Source organism: Botryllus schlosseri, chromosome 13 (assembly GCF_051294905.1).
Source record: "Botryllus schlosseri isolate E-star chromosome 13, Bs_hap1, whole genome shotgun sequence".
Classification (NCBI taxonomy): domain Eukaryota; kingdom Metazoa; phylum Chordata; class Ascidiacea; order Stolidobranchia; family Styelidae; genus Botryllus; species Botryllus schlosseri.
The window spans coordinates 20,763,452-20,772,529 of NC_137248.1; the positions used below are offsets into that span (position 1 = coordinate 20,763,452).

General features: G+C 38.7%; 1 long non-coding RNA gene across 1 annotated transcript; it reads left to right on the forward strand.

Annotated features, from left to right (window-relative positions):
• The first annotated feature begins 517 nt into the window (after nt 1–517).
• Nucleotides 518–4,976, forward strand: LOC145454234 (uncharacterized). The gene is made up of 3 exons (XR_013920083.1): nt 518–2,419; nt 3,720–3,905; nt 4,799–4,976. It is a non-coding gene; the product is annotated as an uncharacterized LOC145454234 (long non-coding RNA).
• Nucleotides 4,977–9,078: the final 4,102 nt, after the last annotated feature.

Sequence of the window (9,078 nt, forward strand, 5' to 3'; positions counted from 1 at the left end):
GTCGAATAGTTTTGTTTTCCTCTGATATATATGATCTTCATTATATATATATTCGCTCTTTCGGTAATCTCGCATGTTCAACGAGTATGGTTAATAGTTTTATTCAGAGAATAACTAAATAAGTGATATGTTGTACGTTTAGGAATATGATTATCGATGCGTGACTTCTAGAATATTTCGGCGATTCAAATTTTACGTCATCGCGCCATACAAAGATTTGAAGCGCAACAGGTCGCAGCCAGGCATAGTTCGCTCTTTCTGTATGGTAAATGCCGTGAATATATAGGAATTGTGACTGACTGAGGTAGCGGGTTAAAGGTATATATGCAGTAGCATATAGCTTATGGGGTATTTCGAATTGCCTGTAGTATATGACGCCTAGAGCTGTTTGACTTTCTGCAAAACAGGTGTAGACAACTATAGAAAAGTTTCAGCTTTTCCAGGTTAGAATTAGAGCTAAACCGTTTTTCCGAATTAGATTACAAATATATTGCTGGCATTTCGCTCTAATTTAGTGAAATTAGACCACTATAATTCGCTTCAAACATCTGAATTACCGGTACCTATACCTACGGTATATCATAATATTTATGCTTGAATTTTCTAGGTATATAAGTCATATAGATACATTCCTGTAGAACACTGATTCATGATTTTATAAAAGTTGGTGCAAGAATGGAAATTTTCAACTTGATGTTGATTAATGGAGCAAAATTTGATATTTGAGTGCAATTATACCTCGAATCCAGTGACAAGATTATTAATCGTTGAAACCAAACGCAGCTTGATTATGTTGGCCAGAGAATTTGGCTAGCCAGACCATATTGATGGAATATGGTCACAGTAAGATAATATTTTGGGCTATTTTACATGAACTTTCCAACATTTGATTTGATATGTCCACTAAAACAGTTGTTATTCTGCTTTCGAATAAGACCTTAATTGCTGGTTTCAATGGTAACTGTGTTTGTCAAAGGCTGCAAAGGTAATTTCTTTTCCTTGTTAGATGTTTATTTGTTTGTTTGTGGTGTTCATGGTGGTGGTTCGACTACACTGGTCATTTTACACCAGGCCGGTTCTTATTATTATTATTCCGTATCTGCCCGATTACCAGTGAACTCGGCACTTGGTGAATTCGGCCGCACAAACTCGGCACTTGGTGAATTCGGCCGTGGTAGATCTCGTAGCGGTACCGGTCACCATGATTGGTTACTGGAATGTTTGCCGGTGAACTTGGCACTTTGAGTGGTTGTCAATGTTGTACGGCGGTCAGGGCATGCGTAGATCACACAGTCACGGCGTGATTAGATCACAGATTGCGTAATTGCGGGAAATAACGCGACGCTCTTCACTTGGTGAACTCGGCCCTTGGAGGAATTAGCACTAGAACACCTTCGCATTAGAAATGCATTTAGTATGAATGAACAGTATCAAAAAGGAAATTTAAACGTGTCGTGGCTCGTGGTAGATCTCGTAATCTTGGGATCCTTCAACCGTGTTATCGAGACACCCTAATCCCAGAGTGGAATCGTCTCTCCAAAGGCAAAAAATAATTTATTTTGACGTGATCATGCGAAACATTTGTTGATGAGGAACACTGGCTTGTCGTGATCGATAAACGAAGAAGCGCCGCTTGATGTTCCACAGTTTTGATCTCACATACAACGCCAAGATCCATCTTCTCAAAACTTACACGACACAGGCCCGTGACTCACGCCATCGATTCCAAGCAGACCGCGCGTGGTCGGTATATGAGCGCTGTGTTATTTCCCGTGGCTACGCAATCCGTGATCTAATCACGCCGTGACTGCGCGATCTACGGATGCCCTGACCTCCTTACAAGATTGACGAATCACTTGATAATACTATTATTAGTTTGATAATTCATATTAATAGCTGTAAATACACTTCATTTCAAAATTTCCCGAGGGCCGAATTCACCAAGTGCCGAGTTTGTGCGGCCGAATTCACCAAGTGCCGGGTGCATCGGCAACCATCTGCCCACTTACAGCACGGCCCACTCCTAGGCTTTTTAAGACATGGCTATGCGAATCAGATGGCGAGGAGGAGCCTAGATAAACGGCCAACACTTCGGTAGGAATTATGGAGTCGACGTGTCACGCTCGAACCCGCAATTCATTGGTGTTTAGCTATAATGGAACGTACCACTACGTTTCCTCGCCATACCTTGTAAAATGAGACCGTAGCATTTGGCATTTCGTGTGGCAATTGACTTTTGTGTGGAAAATTGTGTTCGTTTTAGAACTTATCCGAAACTTTTATTCCGCCATAGATTGTATATGATAAAACAATATCGGAATTGATCCTAGAAGAATTCCAAAGCAACTCACCACAAAGGAGGATTTAAAGAAGTTTGATGGAAAATTGAATGAAAGCAAAAGCCTTTGCAAGAGATGTGGTATGTTGAATCTGTTTTGGTATTTTTAAATAGGCCTACTTTGTTGTGCCGATAGCAGACAGTATATATAAACGTAAGATGTGGAAGCTATCAAGGTGTTTTTAGAAATTCAGTCAGTCAAAGTGGACGATCGTATTGCTTGGATTATATTTAGGCTTATTTTAGCATCTTTGAGATGCAACTCTAAACGTGGACGGTCATGAACAGTAGGGCTCTTCAAAAATGACTTTTTTTCTCAAATCGTACTGGCTACTTGATAAAATTGTTAGGTTACCTAATTTAAGCCTACAAACAAAATATGGTTCAAATCCAGCCAGTATCCGCTTTGCTACAAGAGAAGAAAGTTCCTATTTATTATATAAAAATGAATAATAAAAAATTTGAAGATTTTCTGTTAACCCCATGAAAGTGTTAGGCTGTCTATAGAAACGATGCTCACCAAATTTGGTTCAATTCCAACCAGTGGAAGCGGAGTTATTGCTGTCGAAAAATTTGGATTTTAATAAAATAGTACTTACGGTGAGCACAACTTTAATAAGTAAACAAAGAATCGGTCACCGTAAATACTATTTTATTCAAATCCAAATTTTTCGACGGCAATATCTCCGCTTCCACTGGTTGGAATTGAACCAAATTTGGTGAGCATCGTTTCTATAGACAGCCTAACACTTTCATGGGGTGAACAGAAAATTTTCAAATTTTTATTACCTATTTATTTTTATATAATAAATAGAAACTTTCTTCTCCTGTAGCAAAGCGGTTACTGGCTGGAATTGAACCAAATTTTGTGTTTAGGCTTAAATTAGGTAACCTAACAATATTATCAAGTAGCCAGAACGATTTGAGAAAAAAAGTCATATTTTAAGAGCCCTAATGTCCATGTGAGAGAAACGTTTTAGGGTAGGCCTACTCATATGTCTCGCAGCGTTCTCTACATAATTGTCAATTGCGATACAAACTGTTTGCTTGTATTGGTAAAGCCATCCAACTTCGAATTGTAAAATGTTGGGAGTCTTGATATCAAATTTTTGAAAGGTGCACTTTGAGAAGATTTCGGAATCTGTCAAATTATACAAAAATTTAGCAAATTCTTTGACATATTTCATCTATTTGGGACTCGATCAACGTAAAAGAATTGGTAATCATTTTATACAATGTATTGTATTTGTAGTTGAAGTATAGTAATAATTCTTATGGTTACCGCACTTGTAACGATTCACGGCCATAACTGGAATAATTAGAATGATGTAACTTTCAAATTGTCATGCATTTTGCAACCACATTGTTCTCAATTTTCAAGGTGCTGACCATTCGAGGAAGAATCACCCACCGGGAATTCACGATCCGTAAACGCGGCCGACTGTTTCTCTCCTCAAGCGGAAGCGACAGAGAAGAGGAACGAAGAGAAAAAAGGAGCAGAAATAGCAAGAGTGTGACAAGTCGCGTCCGTTCGCTTTAATGCGTATTTCCATCCGCGAAGTAGTAGGTGGGAAAACTAATGGGCGTTTGGTTAGGGCTTATATAAGGTTGACTCCAGCGCTGTATTTGCTTAATGTTGCTATGAAATAGGGGTGGTGTCATTTGGTATCAATATTGACTATTGAAAGACCATTTGTTAGTGGTCATGGATTTGTTCGGCCAGTATGCAGTAATTTCTGATGGTCACTTCCCGGGCTTCTGTTCTCTAACCCCTCATGATTGTTATTCTGCTTCTAGTAAGACTGTCGATTCTAATGTTTTATCGTATCATTTGTCGGAGGTTTCGCTCGCTTTATTTACAACGTTTTGCTCTCTGCTAGGTCAATTACTGGCTGAGTATCACTACAGCCTAAGAAACTGCACTAATTCTCATTTTAATGTCTTGCTGGTTATCTTGCTGTCAATTCTAATAATTTATTAATGTCTATACCAGTGCCGCCACTCAAATGTTTTGTTCTCTGTACACAATATTGTTAGGTCTTCAGCTTTCCAGGCAGAGTATCATTCCACTTTCTAGACTTGAGTATATATCTCTCCAACTAGCTGCCAAATAACTGATTCATTTGGATTGTTGAATTGATCATTTTGGACAGAATGTGAAGAAATTTTAGTCAAGAATTCTTTTTGTGTTAGTGGCTGTTTTCAAAGAGTGCTGAAGTAGTCATCGTTGATCTTGATAATCAAGTAGAAGTGACGATTGAAGTCAGTTCTCTAGTCATATAATATTAAAAAATATAATAATAAAACTTGAAAACTTGAGTGGAAATAGTTCAGAATCGAATCCATTTTAGTAAGTATGGGCGAAAAAAATGTAGGAGTCATTCGTTAGTCGCTACCTCTGCCATTTTCGCAGTACGAATGTCTTAGCTATTAATCATCATTTTCATTTTATTTCTGCAGGGTGTTGAGAAAAAAGGCCGCATGCTGGTTATTTAACTGGCTCATCAGAAGATGAAACCTGATGATAAGGACTGTTTTCACTTTCTTTCTAAAGACATTCGTTCGTTTGTTCGTTTTATTTTTTACAATGGCATTATTGCCAATTCGTTTGAAATTAAATTATCACAAATGTGATTAATATGTAGTAAATAATGTGGTGTGTGTACGCAGCCGTGATCAGGTTAAGCCCATAGTGGTAGAAAACAGGTTATTATATCAGGATCTTCTTCTTCTAACGTAGGATCTACATTCTACTCACCATGTTTAAAGGCTGTAGCATCTGCATAATATTTACATTATTGAAGGACATGGAAAAGACGTTGAATTGAGTCGACACAAAATCCCCCTTTCTACGACCTGCCGAGATCTAATATCTACTATATCGGCTCGGCTTTTCTACATCTTTGGTCTGTACTGTGTTTGCTGGGTTGTACTACTGTTCACTCAGATTGCAAGAATATGACTATTCCGTGCCGACAACGGAGCATACCCATATCGAAAGGTTTGGCCATTCAGCATCGCTCATTTTTTGGCCAAGGTTTTGTCGACTCTTATGTTTTTATCAGCGGTTTGTTGGCCAAAACTTTACGTCTTCATTTGACCCGTCGCAGTAGGGGTTGGCCTCGAAATGAATAGGTCTCATAGACCTGAACTCGCTCGTTGCACATCCCTAGTCCCTACACTAGTTTATCCAAACGGTCTTAGACCATGTTTTCCAGAAAAACCAGTCGGACAAATCTTATCATGAACTCTCATGATAAACCCATATTTTCTGCGTGTCTCGCCTATTGACTACAGTAGCCTATCCAACTCCGTGACCTTGGATTTGTAAAGACCATCGCAGGATTTTTGCAATAAATTCCAACAAATATTACATACATATTAGCTCTGGCACCGTGTCGACCCAAAATTATACCGTTTGCGGTCCATACTGTAATAAAGCCATGAAGGGGTAAAAATGTGCGTTGCAGTAACTTGCAATTGTGAGCCTGTAATGATGGTATTTACTACTATCCTCGTTCCTCGCATTAATCGAACAGTTAATACGAAAGTATGACGATTTTTATCTACAGAAAGCAGAAAGTCAATTTGACGTCATTTTTCGAGCCTGTCGCAGGCTCAGACGGGCTGATACAGATACACTGTATGTCTGCCACTACACAAGCTTGCAAACCAGGCTTTTCGCTACGTAATAATTATAGTGCGAAAATATTAATTCCCTACGGCTTGTGAGAGCTACGATTAGTGGTGCGTCGTAAGTTAAACAAGTTTTTACAATTGCGTCGCAACAACAAAAGTTACTCTGCCTTTGAATTTCCTAATAGGTTTATTTGAATTATTCCAGGTCAGAAAAATCAACAATTATTATTCACGATTTTCATTCGCACTAATCCGGGATTTTCATTCGCACCATTCGCACCACCTTCGTCATTCGCACTCATCCCGGATTTTCATTCGCACCATTCGCACAACCTCCGTCATTCGCACTGCAATTTTTTTCATTCGCACCGGTGAGAACCGTCACACAGGTTGAAAAGCACTGCCCTATATGATTTTATACTTCACAGCAGTGTTGGGATCAAGTCACTGCCTTCGAGTCACGAGTAATTTTGAGTCATTATACATTTTGACTCGAGTCAAGTTAAGTCAATCGATTTTCGATGGTGACTAGAGTCAAGACAAGTCAGTCGATTTTTGAAGGTGACTCGAGTCAAGTCACAAGTCACAAAAAAGTCGAATTGACCTTTCGAAGTATGAGGCATGATTAGGTCATTCCATTTTGCTAGCTGTCTGAAATACAGATTGGAGACATCATTGATTCCGAACCGATGAACGATTATGGAGTTAAATATAAATGCAAGAAGGCGCTGCATCGCTCACCTATACGTAGAACTGTTAAGCTATAATAGGGTTACCATATTTTTGTGAGACAAATTCCGGACGCTTTTTGGCGCCCACTAGTGGATTTTAAAACGAGGTCTAAGCACATTGCCGATTACTATGACGTCACACGAGCAAAGCTCTGTCTATCGACTAGAGGTGGTCACGATCCGGTTCAGGAGTATGTGGTTGTGTGTTGCAAGTTCTAACCAGGTCGAAGTCACATTTTTTCAATCAATCAATCAATCCACATTTCTGATACGCCGAGTCAAGTCAATTCAAGTCATTTACGCAAAATGACTCGAGTCGAGTTAAGTCAAGTCATACGAAAAAGGTCACTCGAGTCATCCCAACACTGCTTCATAGCAATAAGAACGTGGAATGAAATATATAGCGGTAATACAATAGATGTGACTCATTATGTCACACACAGGAGCGAAAAATAAAATGGCAGCACCCATTTTCATTCGCAGCCTACCGTATTCGCGCGGTAGCTTGAAGAGTTTCACGTTATATATCATTGCACTCTAGCTGCAGCTATATATTTCTGCGGTATCGAGATCGCTCGCCATGGTTCTCTAACCCTTTGGAAATTTCTGGCACGAATTTCATCCCCGTTGTACTTTCTCGGCGCGACCTCCGTCCAAGTCCCATTTTCTTTGTAATTTTGTGGAAATTTGTGATGCGTCAAGTACTTGTGCCTACAATGTAATACTCTAAAAAGCATGTTTGTGAAGCACATCCCAGCAAACACGAAACAGCCCATTGAGGTAAAGAAAACGTTTTTATTTGGTTCATATTAAAGACTGGCAGGTTAGTTTCAAGGCCCTAAGGTGCAGCTGGAATCACAAAATTTTCCAGTTTTTTTTTTATTGCAGAATCTTGAAGTATGAAACTAGTTCTTTTCAAAAATGTATTGCTCTTGTCTGATTTCGAATTAGAAGTATGTTAAAATACGATTTCAAATCCCCCATTTTCGTAGAAATTCACCCCCCATACACTTTCATTCATTTAAGCTCACTCAAAACGGTATATAAGCACTCTGCCAATCTGATTTTACACAATAAATAGAAGAGCCATATGTCTAATCGATGAAGCGTGACTTTCAAAACATTCAGCAGCCCAGCAGCCGATCGCTTACCTGGGAAGAGCTGAATTCTGCTGATATTATGAGCGTTGTTTATCGTATTGTATATTTTTCAAGATTACATTGGTATATTATTGATAGCTATTAGCTAATCGCTTAATTGACGATTAGGACAAAGACATACACTACGAAGTCATTTGGCATAGGGAAAGATAAAACCATGGTAGAAAAGAACCAGTGGTTCCTGAGCTGAACAATCGAAGAAATCTTTTGAAAAAGATTGGAGCTTTCACCGCCTTCAACATCTGATAATGATGGTTCGGATTCGGCGGAATCGTTTTTCCTCGCAATTTCTACATTTTTCATGCAGTTGTTCTCAACACTGTGAATTGCCTGACTGTGGCTCATCCGGCAAAGAATATTGGAACTGCACAGGCTATGCATAAGGGTTATGCAAGTCAAATTAGTGTCGCAGTGTTATGATGAAATTGATGCTAAAATTGTATGTTTGAAAGATGTTGGGGGGTAAATATGTGTGTAGTATCTTGACTCATACCAACTGAAATGGGTATTTTGACAATGTCACAATATTCTTGACATGTTGTTCCATTTTCACAACATCTAACTGATGTTTAGTTCAAGGTTTGCAAATTTTTCGAATATGGTATAGCAGTTTTGAGAAAAAATCATCAAAACAATCATACTTTATACGACTTATTTTGCATTTAGGCACATTCAATTGTCTTCAAATTTGGCTATATACTGATTAAAGCATGCCTGCACCATTTAAAAGCAACAAATTTCAAATACCTGCTTTACTTTTTCACCAAAATATTTTTCAATTTTCAAAGTTGATTTTCTCCCATTTCTAGTTTTTGGTAATATGATGTCGCGGGGACACGAAATTTTGATATCAGGTGACCTTCAATCCTGATCAAACTTTGCTCAGTACTAGCAATAAGACTGTTCTACCTGGTGAACTTATTGTTTTTGCTATAGGAGTTTAGGTGTACTTACTATGTTACTGATGATCTGAATTTTGTGAAAAAAATTAGAAAATTCGGCACCGTACTGATATCAAACAAATATTTTGGTAATTTTTTCGAAAATTCGTTAGTTTCAAGCAGTTCACCAGGTGGTTAGAGACCTCAGAACACTTTATGAAGCCTTGGTTAGAATCTCTCAGCATCCATTGATGAGACAGGCGTTTCCCCGTACTAACCGTCCGATTCACCAATCTCCCCCCCAATTTGGGCCCAAGGAATTACTGTGA